The following is a 15,992-nucleotide window of genomic DNA, read 5'->3' on the forward strand; positions in this document are numbered from 1 at the left end:
ATTGGAAAAACTATTACATAAATTTCGCATATAAGAAGGAAAAGAGAATCTACTGAAATATTTTAAGAGGATTAAAATTAAATCTTAGCATATTGTAAATTTCTCATTCTTCTGTTCCATCCATGCTTAATGGAATTCCCAAATATGTGAAATTTTCAACTATTTCACAATCGTCCTTACATATGTGTCTCTTCACCCTAGCTCTTGCCTTGTTAGCTTGTTTATCTTTTGAATATTTATTTCTAGTCGGGTCACTTTTGCCCCTGTTTTTATTTGTGAATATATTTCTGTGCCTCTTTCCTTTTGCGGGACATAATGCTGATGTCATCGGCATAGGTGGCAATCTGTATTGGTTTGTTTGTTAGGAAAGCTCTTGTTTAGCTCTTTCTATAATCAACTATCGTATGACATATTGGAGAGACAGGTTGAGTAATGTCCGTGCCAGCCCGTCATCTTGCTTTAATCCTTTGACTATTGAAAAGTCCTCAGAGAGCTTATTTTTTATTCTGACAGTTGCTGTTGACGAGCCTATTGTTGATTTTACTAGTAGGATGTAATTTGATGAGGATGAGATTTTTTTAGAATTTATTTCACTGTCAATAATTGCTGGTCAGACTAGATAAAATTAAATCTAGTCTATTGTGATCTTAATACTTTCCTCCTTGTGTCAAATATTCCCTAAGTATGATGGTGTTACACCTCGGGATTGGGAAGCACAATGGTCGCACAAGTTGTCTGGTGATTTGCCGATTGAGCATGGTTAGATGTGTATATATGTGTATTTTGTGTATGGAACTATGTTTGTGTGCGTTTGTAAATGATACACGTTTGTATCATTGTGTGATACAAACGTGTATATGTAAGTGTGTATCATATTTAGTTGATCCATGGATGTTTATTTGAGTATTTCTTCTTCGCACCTGGTTCTATATTTCTAGAGTACATTTCCTATTAGCCATTGGGTATTGCCATATCAGAGATAGGAACTTTCCCACCCAGTCTTTTCTGCGAGGAATAGTGGTCAACTCAGACTCACATGATATATTCCTAAATATATGTTTGATAAAAGTGAGGATAGTTGGAGATGCCAGGATACTGTGTTTAATTAAAGTTTTATTATACAGTGTGTCCGTAAAGTATGGTATAAATTCGATATTTAAATGAAAAGCCTTTTTAAAAAAATCTAACACGTCGATGTTTAAATTTAATGTTCTACATTTTACAATAAAATTTCATTATACAAGGTGATACACATTACAGTGTTGACGTCATCGGCTCTTTTTTTTTTAATGTAATACCCTGTATTTTAGGACATTTTTAGATCGATAAAAATGAGCTGATTCCAAAAAAGTTTAATACTGGAGGTCTAATGGATATAATTTGAAAGATATGCGCTTAGAAAATTAATTTTGATTGATTTATAATATTAATAAATTATAAATAAATTATAATAAATAACTTGAAAGTAATCCAGAAATTAATACATGACTTAATCTTAAATGTTTGAATTGTAGCTCTTGTTGTATTTGACAGTAACCCAAACGTTGTACAAATTCTTGTAGAACCTTGTTTATGCTTTCTTGAGAAATATTGTTTATTTCTTTACGAATTTTTGTTTTTAAGTTTTCAATATTTGCAGGTTTCGTTTTAAAAACCACATTCTTCAAATGACACTACATAAAATAATCCAAAGGATTGAGGTCTGGCGACCTCGCTGGCCATTCAGTATGTCCACGTCTTCCAATCCACCTGTTCGGAAAAATTTCGTTTAGGTACCTTCGAACATCTAAAGCATAATGCGGAGGCGCACCATCCTGTTGAAACCACAAAATATTATCAAAACCTCCAAGATTAATTTTACTGGGGAATAAATTAACTAAAGTAGGTACGAGATACCCACTTAAAAACTGAAGGTATGCTGGTCCGTTTAAATTACCTTCGAAATAGTAGGGTCCAATGATTTTATTTCTTACAATGCCAGCCCATACGTTTACCTTTTGCGGGTATTGTCTAAGATGTTACCGCATCCAGTTGGAGTTTTCTTTTACCCAGTATCTACAATTCTGACGGTTGACCTCGCCATTTAATTTGAATGTAGCCTTATCAGAAAAAATAATATTTTGAACCAAGAGAGGGTTTCGGTGGCTGTTAGCCATCATTATTTCGCAAAATTGTATTCCTTTATCTGGATCATCCTTGTTTAATTCCTGTACAACTGTACATTTTACTTACTTTACTTACTTTTACGTACTTTGTGTAACGTTGTTTTGCAAACATCGAGATCACTACTAACCTTACGAACAGAAGTGTGCGCATCTTCTTCAAAAGCAAGTAGAACATCTAATGTAACATAATTTACAGAGGGAAGACCTGATTTGCGTGCATTTTCAACCGTACCAGTTTCTCGAAATTTCTTTTCAATTTTACTTACTATTGACTGCGTGATGAGTATTTCTGGATATTTATCATTAAATAAATTCGCGATTTGTTCCATACCCAATCATCATGAGTATTTCAATTCTTTGCTTTACACTCAAATTCATTTCTACTTAAAATTAATTCTAAGCAATAATACAGAACATTCACGAATTAATACAATTATTGTACTACTTAATTGTTATTGAACGTTACTAAAAATAATTACAGTTTACCAAAAACTAGAAGTAGGCTACTTTTTTGCAATTGATAATAAATAATTTATTTTCTAAGCGCATATCGTTCAAATTACATCCATTAGACCCGAGTATTATACTTTTTTTGAAATCAGCTCATTTTTATCGATCTAAAAATGTCCTAAAATACAGGGTGTTACATTTAAAAAAGAGCCGATGACGTCATCACTGTAATGTGTATCACCTTGTATAATGAAATTTTATTGTAAAATGTAGAACATTAAATTTAAAAATCGACGTGTTTTAGATTTTTTTAAAAAGGCTTTTCATTTAGGAAATATCGAATTTATTCCATACTTTACGGACAGACTGTAGAATAAACTAGGGTTCCTAAGCCATTAGATATGAGTTCATATTATTTTTTTGTGCTTTTATAATGAATATATATTATGATATATATCTGGGGTGGACAAACTGCGGTTCGCGAGCCACTTGCTGTACTTTGACAAATTATTTGCTCTCAATAAATGCACACGAGTTCCTTTTCATTTTTGTGTTATTATATTTTAAATTATTACCGTTCCGTACTTGTTTCATATTATTTTTTAAATTATTGGCATGAAATATGAAAGACTAAGTACAACGTTGTAACAAATTCCGTTTCCGTCCAAGTTAAACAGTGGCACTACATACACGTCAGTAATTGACCGACACCAGACCGATTTGTATCACTATTGCTACGGATATAATTTGTTATCTGGAATTTTTGGTAAGTTAACTATAATTTGTTTTGTAGTATGTAACACGTGTTGTTTTGTTTTAATAACATATAACTTTATTTTCATATTATTTATATGTATCCAAATAATGCAGCATTGCACACCTCGAGATACACAATAGAACGAGAAGTAACTGCAATTAATACAGCTCTTGAAGATCATTTAAAAAATGATTTGAAGAATTGTATTGCATTCGGCTTAGCACTTGACGAATCGACAGACTCGTCAAGTCAATTAGCAGTCTTCATACGTTTACATTAGATTCCGTAATGGAAACTTTTGATATACCTCTTACAAAACTGCTGGGTAAAAAGTCGGTCTTATTGGGCTTTTAAGAATTGATTCTCGAATTCCACAATTCATACCGATTCACTGCATAATTCATCGAGAACATCTCGTTACAAAATATTTAAAATCTCCTGATGTTACGAAAACAGTGTTACGCATTGTAAATTGCATTCGCACCAATTCAAAAATCATCGATAATTAAACAATTTTCTTGAGGAATTAAATGAGGAAGAACTTCTAAATGCTATTAATTTCTATTGCAATTTTAGATGGATATCTAGCTATAAGCTTTATCTCTAAAAAAAGAGGAAAATAACCTATTCAGAATTAAACGATGACGAGTGGTAACGACACTTAATGTTTTTGACTGATATCTTGGAACACTTAATTAATCCTGGACTGAAAAATACTTGAACTCTCACAGTGTGTATTTAGTTTTAAAATTAAATTGATTAAAAAAAAAAAACATTTTGTCATTTTCGTCGAATTAAAAAAAGTATATTCCAAATATCGAACAAGAAAAACTCAACAAGTCTATACAAAAAACTAGAAGGAGTATTGAACTGTTGACCCAAAACCTTTAAACAACTTCAAAAGAAATTAAACAAAGCATTTTAAATAAGTGGAAAGTTGTTTGTTTTTTGAAACGTTATATTTTTACCAATTAATTCTATTACTACACGGTAGGAATTATATTCGTTGTATATTCTTATATATTTTACCAGTGTAGGATGCAAAAATAACAGACACAGATTAGCATATTATAACCCGAATTGAAATCACATTTAAAGAATTAATTTTTTTATTTTACTATTGTCTATAATACTAGCAGAAAAAAAGCTCATTTACGCGCCCCACAAACAGAGGCGTACGCCTGGAATGCATCCCTTGCAGGCATGTTATCGCCAGCCCTGGTATTAACGAACCAGCATCTATAAGAATCATTGAGAAGTACTGTCACCAATTATTCAGCAAATTTTACAGAATTGCTAAAAGAAGTAAAATAAATGTGTTTAATTTTTAATATTTATATTTAATACATATATTTTGTACTTTTATTGCGGGAAGGAGTTTGGTCACCCGTACAATATATAATTGACTTTCAAAAAATGATTCTAGCAAGGGAAGAACGTGTCTTCGTAAAATAAATAAAAAATTTACTGAATAATTAGGAATTTTATACATTCATTAATATCAAAAACGGGAAATGTTAAAACTATTAATATAAGCGGCTACGGAAATAGCATTAGCATGTAGAAATATTAAGAATATCGTTACTGAAGTGGCTTAATGAGAATGCAAAATAGGACCAATTAGAACCGTTGGCAACATTTTCTTTTACATCATCCATTTTTACACTAATTAGTAATTATGTACGATATAATTAATTAGAGATTAAAAAAAATCATAACGATTAATTACACTGTCAATTTCTCAAAAGATTCTAAACATATTTTCAAGTAATTCAATAAAGCGCGGCTTTAATGTTCGTCGAAGAGATAAAAATATTATCAAATTCTTTGAAATAATTACATAAATGTTTTTAATTCTGTTATTAGGTCTAGATATAATAAAAATAATTTTATTGTTATAATACACCATGCGATAAATGCTACACTGCTTTTTCTAATTTTAATTAATGTTTTTAAAGATAACTGTTTCAGGAATATCATTAAACTTTTATTATTATTACATGTAACAACAGTACTGATATCGACAAGCGTTAAAACAAACAATTTTACCCTATCATTGCTTGTCTTTAGACTTTTGCTCTTTTTACATAGTATCTATTATACTGTACATATACTTTATTGGTCTTAACAAAATTTCATCAACCCGGCTCACTCATTTGATGACTCGTTAATTTAATCCGACATGACTGAAAATATTTAATTATCTGCAGTCCGTTCTCAAAGCAAGACAGAATCAAATTAGTTTTTGCATTAGTAAAGTAATTGGAATATTTATTGTTTTACTTTTAACACTCGTTTTTAATATTTTATATTCAATTTAGAATTAAATTAAAATAGTTATTGTTTTTAGGATTATTTTTTTTTGGACATGCGTATTTTGAAGGTTCAAGCAGTTTTGAAACAACCATACCAATCGCAATGGATATACCAATAGGTTGATCTTACAATATAAAAATGGATGTTGAAGTGATGAGTTGCAGCTTTCATTAGAACGTAAATCGTATTTTGATAATGACGATTATATATTTTTTTCTATCTTAATCGTCGTAGTACCCAATATCCATGACCGTACCCATATCAATATTCATATCCAAGTTTATTAGGTTTTGGAGAGCCTTCTAGAATTTGTCACCTACTTCTTCGCTGGTTTCTTCTGCCGCTAAAGTAACTTTCATCTTTATTTGTCCTGCGACAGTCTCATTAACTGTTTGCCTACCACTGCTCTTATGTTATTAACTCATCTCTTTTGAGGTCACCCTATGCTTCTTTTCGTCTCTCTTAGTATCCACTCCAAGATTATCTGTGTTCATCTGCTATCGTCACAAAAAGCGAAGAAGACAACACCTTACCTAAATCCTACAAGTCGATCAGTCTTACATCATTTCTGTTGAAGGCAATAGAAATAATTCTTGATAAACATATCAACAAAGGAAAATCAACACAAACTACACTGGACAATGCAGAAAATCAGTAAATTCATTAATAATAAAGAAATTGCGTTAACCACCTTTCTAGATATAGAAAGCGCATTTAATGATGCACTACCAAATTCTTTTTATTATGCTACAGTATCAAAAGGGATATCCACTACCGTATGCAACTCGATCATAGTAATGCTGGAAAATAGGCTGATTCTAACAGACCTGCAAGAAGAGGAGGTTGTGGCAAAAAAAGATAAGATATGCCCACAAGGAAGAGTGCTTTTCCTTTCCTGTGGCCACCCCTGTCGAATGATCTGATCTCACTCCTTGAATACAGGAAGTAGAAACCGAAAACCGATAAAAGAGTTGGAGCTGGAATATACGAATAGAAACCAGGGCTAAGCCTTAGCAAAAGCGTAGGTAATCACTTCACTATCTTTTACACAGAAATGTATGCTACATAGATGTCCTGCAGAAACTAATAAAAAGGAACTTTAGGGGCCAATCTATAAAAATTATATTAGATAGCCAGAGGACATAAAGGCACTTGAATCGAATCGAATTGATTTTAAGTTAGTTTGGAACTGTCTTCGGAATGATTAAAATAGGAAAAAGTAACTTTTACTCTGGGTGCTTGGACATACTGATATTGAAGGAAACGAAAAAGCGGATCTACTTTTTAGGGAAGAAGCAAAAGAAACATAATATGCCCAGAATCACAACCAAAAGGAAAATCTCATTACATCATCCCTTCTAAAGAAAAAAGATTTCTCTGAAATTATTATTATCTCATCTCTCTCCCTTTCCGCAGAAGAGAAATTTTTATTAATAATTCAGTATTGTTATCTCTACTTACAACATTAACCTAAATTTCCTAAAATTATATCACAATAATCTTACCTGTCTTAATTGTAAAAATGATTATTGCTAAGTCTCTTATCTCTTTTCGCCTATTTATATACACTTTCTATACTATCTGCTTACATCTATCTATTGTTTATTCAATCACGGATCGTCTTTTTATTTACTTCTTATTTATTAAATTTATTAATTATTATTTTCTGTATTTTTATTTTTGTGCAAAATTCTTTCTTAATTCTATTAATTCTATTAATTCCTTAATAAAGGACTGGTGAATATATATTATAATAGATGGTGAATAGATAGACTGGTGAATATAATATATAATATATAGGGTGAGTCATAACTATTGGGACATAGACTAAGGACAGGTTCTTTGGACCAAAATATGGCTATTGGGCCAAATATGCATTAATAAAATGTTGCTGAGAAAAAAGATACAGGGTGTTAAAGTTAATTTTTGTTTTTCGTTTTTTGCTAATAGTTTCCCTGTATATTTATAAATTGCTATCAAAATTGGCACACAGGCATAATCTTAGACAAGAAATAGTATTTTATTTACAATTCCACTATCAAATACCAAACTAATAAAGTTGCAACTAACGTAAGGTTTCCGTTTTGACGATAAATCAAAACTAAACACACTTTAACTTAAAAGAACTCACAAAAACTCAAACCAAATGTTCTACATGGTCTCCTCCAATTTCTATGCCTCATCTAATTCTTTTTATAAAGGTTAAAAAAATATTATTCTGTCCCCTTATAAGATTAGCTGCATTTTGAATGTATCTCCAAAGTTCGTCACGTGTATTAATTTCATTGGCATAAACTAAGGACTTCATATGTCCCCAAAAATAAAAATCTAGCGGGTTGTACTCAGGACTTCTTGGTGGCCATTGAAAATCGCTGCCTTTGCGAATCCATCGTTGAGGAAATACGTCATTAAGATGATTTCTAACAGCTAATGAAAAATGAGGTGGCGCTCTATCCTGCATAAACCACATTTTTTTTCTTACATCCAGTGACAGATCATCTAAAATATCACTAAGAGTATTTTCCAAAAAGAATAAATAAGAATCTCCATTTAAATTCGGAGGAAGAACATAAGGCCCTAGTAGTTGGTCGCCTATAATGCCACACCAAATATTCAATTTAAACTCATGCTGAAAATGTCTAGCTTTCATAGCATGCGGGTTTTCTTCTTCCCAATAATGACTATTTTGCCAATTAAAAACCCCTCGTCTGGTAAAAGTTGCTTCGTCGGTGAACATAATATTCTTAATAAAGTGTCTGTCATTGCGATGTTTATTCAGAATACGTTGGCAAAACTGTAACCGTCGTCGTAGAAGATCTGTTGGAAGTAAATTTTGAACAGGAGTGAAGTGATAAGGATGGAGGTTCTCTTTTTTTAGAATTCTAACAATAGACGACTAACTTACTCCTGTTGCTGCTGATAGATGTCGTGAACTTATTTCAGGATTTTCATCTACTCGAACCAAAAGTTCATCTTCTTGATTAGGTGTGATTTGTATCGGTCGACCACCCCGATTTTTAGTGTGAAATGACGCAGTTTCACCTTAACTACGATATAATCTTGCAAAAGTTTTGTAATTTGGTTGCCTTCTGTTTACGTATAACATTCCATACCTTCTGGCTGCCGAGCGACCGCAAAAATTTTCTTGTGCGTATACGCAAATCATATCTTGCATTTCTTCATTAGTAAAATGCTTGTGACGAGGCATTTCAATCAAAAAAAGAAATGATTACTTTTAAAAAATGCAACATTACACTACACTGTCAAATTAAAAAATTATCTGACAGTCCAAAGCATACTTTTCATAAATGAAATAATATTTGAAATCCTTTTTTAAGACTCTAAGCAGTTCGACTGCGTTTTTATCGAAAACGGTTGAAATTATCATGTTTAAACAAGAGAACCAATTTTACGTAAAAATGATGTTTACGTCATATTTTCTAATAAAAATTACTGAAAAGTTTCATCAGAAAAAGTTTAGACTCAATTTGATCATTAGGAATGATCCACGTGGCGCCCTCTGTGACAAAAAGTAAAATTGTAAATAAAATACTATTTCTTGTCTAAGATTATGCCTCTGTGCCAATTTTGATAGCAATTTATAAATATACAGGGAAACTATTAGCAAAAAACGAAAAACAAAAATTAACTTTAACACCCTGTATCTTTTTTCTCAGCAACATTTTATTAAGGTATATTTGGCCCAATAGCCATATTTTGGTCCAAATAACCTGTCCTTAGTATATGTCCCAATAGTTATGACTCACCCTGTATATAATAGAGTATCGATGACATTACTTATTTATTATGAATGTTTATGTTTCACATTACAAAACACAACTTAACTGAAATACGAGTAATGATTGAATGAAGAATAACCGACTCCTGGTCAGTTTACGATTATATAACATCGAGCTGTGACGCTGTGATTCTCTTTATTTAGTTCAAAATAACAATCAATATTTCTGATCATGCAAGGTCGAATTTGGAGGGCAACTCAGATATTTTAAAATTAACACACTCTATTATTACGTTAGGCCCAGTTTTCCTATTCAAAGCAATTTTAATTGGAACAATAGTATTTACGATAAGATTATTTACGAATTCTAATATCATAATATCTCACTACAATACGATCAGGGGCATCTTTGGTATTAATTCTATTATGGGTTATATTATTGACTTCGTTGACTAATTTTTTTGTGGTCCCTCAAGTTGATAGGAAGTTTGTAAGTAATAATGGGCATTTATAGTGTAGTCTTTATCTAATATATAATAAAAAAAAGAAGATCTAGCTTATATAAAGAGAAAAAATAAAGTTCTGAAAATTAATATTTTTTTTTAGTTTTTTAAATTTTAATGCAAATTTGTATTTTAATTTTTCGGTCTTAGTAGCAGCTGTTATATATGATGTTAATTAATTAAAAATGTAGAAGATTAAAAAATGTATGTAGTAGTTCTTTATTTTTGATTACATTCATATTATATAAACCGAGCAGAAATATCTGATAAAGGCCGTAAATCTGTGATCGGCAAACAGAAATTTTCCGGGAAAGCGTCCAGAAATCCGGCAACGCAGTGTTCAGTTTTATAGCCAAAACAAAACTCGACCAATAGTTAAAAACAATAAGCTATGTTTTACTGATATGTTCGGGTTAAAAAAATTCGGCATACGCTATTCTCGATAATGTAAAAAATCTACACTGTAGATTTTGGAGTTCTTATCCAAAAATATGTTACGAATTGGCCCACGAAGAAGAGGTGTGTACCTGAAATACTTAAAACTTATTCTAAGACGTTTGATGTTTTATTAGCCAAGAACATAGAGAATTTTAATAGTGATGTTTATTGCGGTTTGGACGGAAAATCAAGGGTGATGTTTTAAGTGATGGTTTTGTACAATGCATCGATTTTCGTAGTTGGCATTAGAAGTTGTGCGGTTTGAGGTTAAAACGGCCAGATTTCAATTATATCTTGAGAAGGTGCATAGTAGTGAAACTTACGCATAGAAATTGTTAATTTCACCCCGGCTACGGTGGCATTTTACAGGTGAGTGTTAATATTATGAATGAATAAGTGTAACGTAGTATACTATAAGCGTAACACCGGCCAGTAGTGGCTCGATAATCTTGCGGCTAGACGATGAACTCGGTAAATCGTTTACTGACAGGTAGTAAGAATGCAATATTTACCGGTTATATCAAAATTTTTATTCAGATCTCGTGTTAATATAAAAGTAGACAGAAATGTATATCCATGAGCCGTATATACACTAAGTGTATATACGGCTGTATACACGAAAAATATACCTAGAAGATCGAAATTAAAGACTAACATATACTTATATAGGTACTCTGTATAAGTAAAAAATTAACATCTGAAACTATCGAACTGAAGACTGTCGAACCAAACCTTAAAATCAATGGAAGAAATCTTTTTGTAAGATTATTCCCATTATAATCTTACTATAACATTAAAATTACTATGCGTTTAAAACTGTAAAGAAATTTACAAAAGGTAGACATCTATTAGCATTTAAAGGTTTGAGGTTAGGTTCTTCTCCACATAAAAGGCTGGTTGTGGAGTAATTTTTTTGTGTCATTTTACGTTTTAATTATTATATTTTTGAGAATTAACCACAAATGTAATGTTTATGAATACTTTAGTTTTGACAAAGACGTTTCGACTTATAGCTCGGAAATCGTGTTAACATTTACAATCTTTTTATTTTTTAAAAATTTGTGTTTTGTAATGAATTTTCGAGAGAGAAGTCAAAACGTCAAATAAAATATTTCTAATCACATTTGTTGTTACTTTACAAAAATATCTTCTTCCTTTTTTCCTTCTTTATTTAAACCTATGGTTTCTTTTAATTCTTCGAAGCCTGCTTTATAAATTGCCACATATTTCCTAACCTTTTGGGAGGTTTTAGAAATATGGTTTATTGTCACAGAAAATTGTACAATTTTATGGAAAAAGCTTACAAAAAGTCAAAAGAATTAACAATAACAATTAAAATTTACTAAAATTACTTAAATCGTCAATATTACAAAATAAAAGATAATAACATATACAATCCATTGCAAAATTTCACTAAATTGCAAATTGCATAAAAAATTCTTACGAACTAGTTTACGAATACGTTTAAGCTGCTGCATGTAATGCCCAAATATATATAAAAATACTTTGTTGCTTGTATCTAAACGTACTGTAATTTCTTAGTTATTCGTTAAGAAATTCTGCCACTGAATAATATGGTCTTTCAGATAGATAGGCTCTTGTCAATTTACGGAACTTAAAGAAATAAGTTGTAGATTTAAGTTGCAAAGGGAGATGGTTGTATAGTTTTTTTGCCGAATATAATATAGATTTTTTTACTAACTCAGTGCACGGGATCGGCAAATACACATCAAAGCTTGCATTTCTGGTGGAGTAGTCATGATTATTTCTTGCTGGAAAAACATGAAGGTGTTTACGAATTAAGCAAACAGTTTTTAGAATATAAAAAGAGGAAAGAGTTAAAATCTCGAGATTTTTGCAGTAGCTTCTGCAATGTGTTATTCTACTGAGGCCAAAAACTGTACTAAAACCCCAAAAAGGAAGGCCATATCGAAGATGAGACTCGAACAAAGAAAAATATGTTATCTTGGAAGATGCTAAATTGATTTCCTTCGAAACAGATCTTTTGTATAGCAGGCTTAGGCAAGTTTCTTACTTAACAAATTGATATGAAGGGACAATTTAAGGTTGTTGAAGCAAGAAACTGATCTGGCTGTTATTTAGAAGCAATGGTTGAAAAGCTTATAGGAAAATGCTACTGTCTTATGAACGTTAAAAGAGAGTAAATTAGAGTCGGACCAGCTTTTTATTTTAAGTAGATCAGAAGTTATAATCACACGAAGAGTACAATATTAGAGTTCCTCCAGGTAATAGGGGAGGGCGGGGTAATGGTGTAACCGTTTCAAAAGATTTAAAAGAAACTCATTATATATTTCGATCATATATTTTTTTTAATAAAACTAATAGCCCCATCTATCTGTCAAGTACCTACCTATAGCCGACTCAAGGATTCTTCTGTAATTCCCAAATATATCCGGTAGATGAGCATATTTTTCAACTTGTCACTCACGCCCAATTTCCAGATTCAGGCGCCATGATAGCGCTTCGCTCTTTTCTGTTAAGACCGTCCAACCGTTAAGACGTGTTTTATAAAGTGGGTCTCAATTCAGAGACCCTTATTGGAGAGGCTATAATGCTGCTATTATATTTCTAATACTCGTCGCAAGATAGTATTGCTATGGAGTTATTCCAGATCATGGCCCAGTAGCAGTATTTTTTTTTTTGAATCCCTAACCCCTCTTATCTAGGATGGTGGTGATTTTATATAGTACGTAGCTGAATCAATGGTTTATTTGGTGACTTATTAAACAAGAAGAGAAACAGAGCAGATTAAGGTTGTACCCATTTTTATTATACCTACTTTCAAGACAACAAAAATGTCAACGACAAAAAAAAGAAAGCTGCTGGATATACCAGTAGTCTGACATCACACAAATAACTCAAGATACAATAATACAGGTCACGTGCCTGTACGTCCTACAGGACATCTCGAGAAAAAAAAGGTAAAACCACAAATAACAATAAGTTCCAGTACCAAAAACATACTTCTACTACATCTGACCACACAAAGACATAAAATTAACATAACAGAAGGAGAATAACAATATTTCCGCTCTATATTCTCAACAAAGACGCCTTAGGCAGAGAGAAACGAAGTTATATCATTACTTCCTTATACATGCAAAACAAAAGAACAATGGACTGTAAAATATAGAAAGCATTTTCCTTTTCAGGAAATAAAATTTTCTTTTCAAAGTACGAAAAAGTTAAACTATGAAAAAATAAATTTTTAAAATAAACGAAAGACAAATTAAAAAGAAAATTTAACAGATAACAGATATTATATCAAAAACACCCAAAAAAGTATTCTGCAAAAATCCAGATAACACATTTTAAAATTACGTAGGTCGGGACAGCCTGTATATAGGTATAATTCCCGGCTGTTTGCCGCAAATAAAAACCATGAATCAAGGTTAAGAAATAAAATTCACTTAATTGATTTTTCAAATACCGAACGCTAAGAGCCATTTCGTTTATTTAAAATAAACACATTGAGAAATATAATTATTATGGTTCTATAAACAAATGAACAAAAAAGACTGAACTGCAAAGAAATTATCTACACACTTCATGAACGTAAACAAAATTTCTAACATGGAATGTTTATCTTAGACGAGTCTGTAAATACACAAATTAATATCGTTCGCATTAAGAATACCGACAAAAAGAAATTAAGCAGTGAATGTTTACATCACATCATTCCAAATCGTTTTATTTTGATCTCAGAAAATAGACGGAAATATTTCTACGTAATTTTACGAAGATTAAAAACGAATACATATAAATACTTTACAGAAAAAATTCTAAACTGATTAAACAAAAATTGGGTAAAAGCAAATACACAAACAACTTGAGTCTAAAATACGAAATGTAAACAGAAATCATAAACATATTACGTTGTTTTTATAATGAAGATACACGCCCCACGTTGGGCGCCATTTTGTAACGCTTGCGTGCTACAATAATATTACAAGGCCAGAATCGCTCGTTGTCGAAGAGAATTAGGGCGGGGTTATAGAAACTATATCGTATTTTAAATTCAAGCACAATTAGATAATATGAAATTATAATTTATTATTGGACGCCACCCCTGGTTTATCCTCAAAGGGGAAGAGCAAAAAAAAATTAAGATTTATTGAAAGTGTACAAGAAAACTATTCTTTATTATTTCTTAGCAATGAACAAAAAGAAAACATTAAAAGTTACGTCATCCCAAAGGGATTCCAAAATATTATTTTATGTTAACATTATCATAAACAAAAAATCTTTGTATCGTATTAAATTAAGAATTGGTTATAAAGAAAATGAATGTATATATTATTGTAATACGGCAGTGTTACAAAATGGCGCGCCAATCGTGGAGCGTGTATCTTCATTATAAAAACAACGTAATATGTTTATGATTTCTGTTTACATTTCGTATTTTAGACTCAAGTTGTTTGTGTATTTGCTTTTACCCAATTTTTGTTTAATCAGTTTAGAATTTTTTCTGTAAAGTATTTATATGTATTCGTTTTTAATCTTCGTAAAATTACGTAGAAATATTTCCGTCTATTTTCTGAGATCAAAATAAAACGATTTGGAATGATGTGATGTAAACATTCACTGCTTAATTTCTTTTTGTCGGTATTCTTAATGCGAACGATATTAATTTGTGTATTTACAGACTCGTCTAAGATAAACATTCCATGTTAGAAATTTTGTTTACGTTCATGAAGTGTGTAGATAATTTCTTTGCAGTTCAGTCTTTTTTGTTCATTTGTTTATAGAACCATAATAATTATATTTCTCAATGTGTTTATTTTAAATAAACGAAATGGCTCTTAGCGTTCGGTATTTGAAAAATCAATTAAGTGAATTTTATTTCTTAACCTTGATTCATGGTTTTTATTTGCGGCAAACAGCCGGGAATTATACCTATATACAGGCTGTCCCGACCTACGTAATTTTAAAATGTGTTATCTGGATTTTTGCAGAATACTTTTTTGGGTGTTTTTGATATAATATCTGTTATCTGTTAAATTTTCTTTTTAATTTGTCTTTCGTTTATTTTAAAAATTTATTTTTTCATAGTTTAACTTTTTCGTACTTTGAAAAGAAAATTTTATTTCCTGAAAAGGAAAATGCTTTCTATATTTTACAGTCCATTGTTCTTTTGTTTTGCATGTATAAGGAAGTAATGATATAACTTCGTTTCTCTCTGCCTAAGGCGTCTTTGTTGAGAATATAGAGCGGAAATATTGTTATTCTCCTTCTGTTATGTTAATTTTATGTCTTTGTGTGGTCAGATGTAGTAGAAGTATGTTTTTGGTACTGGAACTTATTGTTATTTGTGGTTTTACCTTTTTTTTCTCGAGATGTCCTGTAGGACGTACAGGCACGTGACCTGTATTATTGTATCTTGAGTTATTTGTGTGATGTCAGACTACTGGTATATCCAGCAGCTTTCTTTTTTTTGTCGTTGACATTTTTGCGGTCTTCTAATAGTTTATTAGACCACATATATCTTTTGCTTTGAGACTTTTGGCTAAGGCTCAAAAGCTTTCATTTATTATCTTGTGTTCACGATATGGTACAAGTGAGGTTGAAGTAGTTTGCTGTTGTCTATTGTGACTCTTTGTATA

General features: G+C 31.2%; 1 protein-coding gene across 1 annotated transcript in view; it reads left to right on the forward strand.

Annotated features, from left to right (window-relative positions):
- Nucleotides 1-10,321: 10,321 nt before the first annotated feature.
- The window catches only part of ckn (CRK like proto-oncogene, adaptor protein), a 474,381-nt gene continuing 468,710 nt past the window's right edge, over nucleotides 10,322-15,992 (forward strand). The window contains exon 1 of the mRNA XM_072523031.1: nucleotides 10,322-10,737. The gene's annotated coding sequence lies outside the window, so the exon portion shown is untranslated. The remainder of the gene's footprint in view (nucleotides 10,738-15,992) is intronic.

This window comes from Diabrotica undecimpunctata, chromosome 2, assembly GCF_040954645.1.
Source record: "Diabrotica undecimpunctata isolate CICGRU chromosome 2, icDiaUnde3, whole genome shotgun sequence".
Taxonomy (NCBI): domain Eukaryota; kingdom Metazoa; phylum Arthropoda; class Insecta; order Coleoptera; family Chrysomelidae; genus Diabrotica; species Diabrotica undecimpunctata.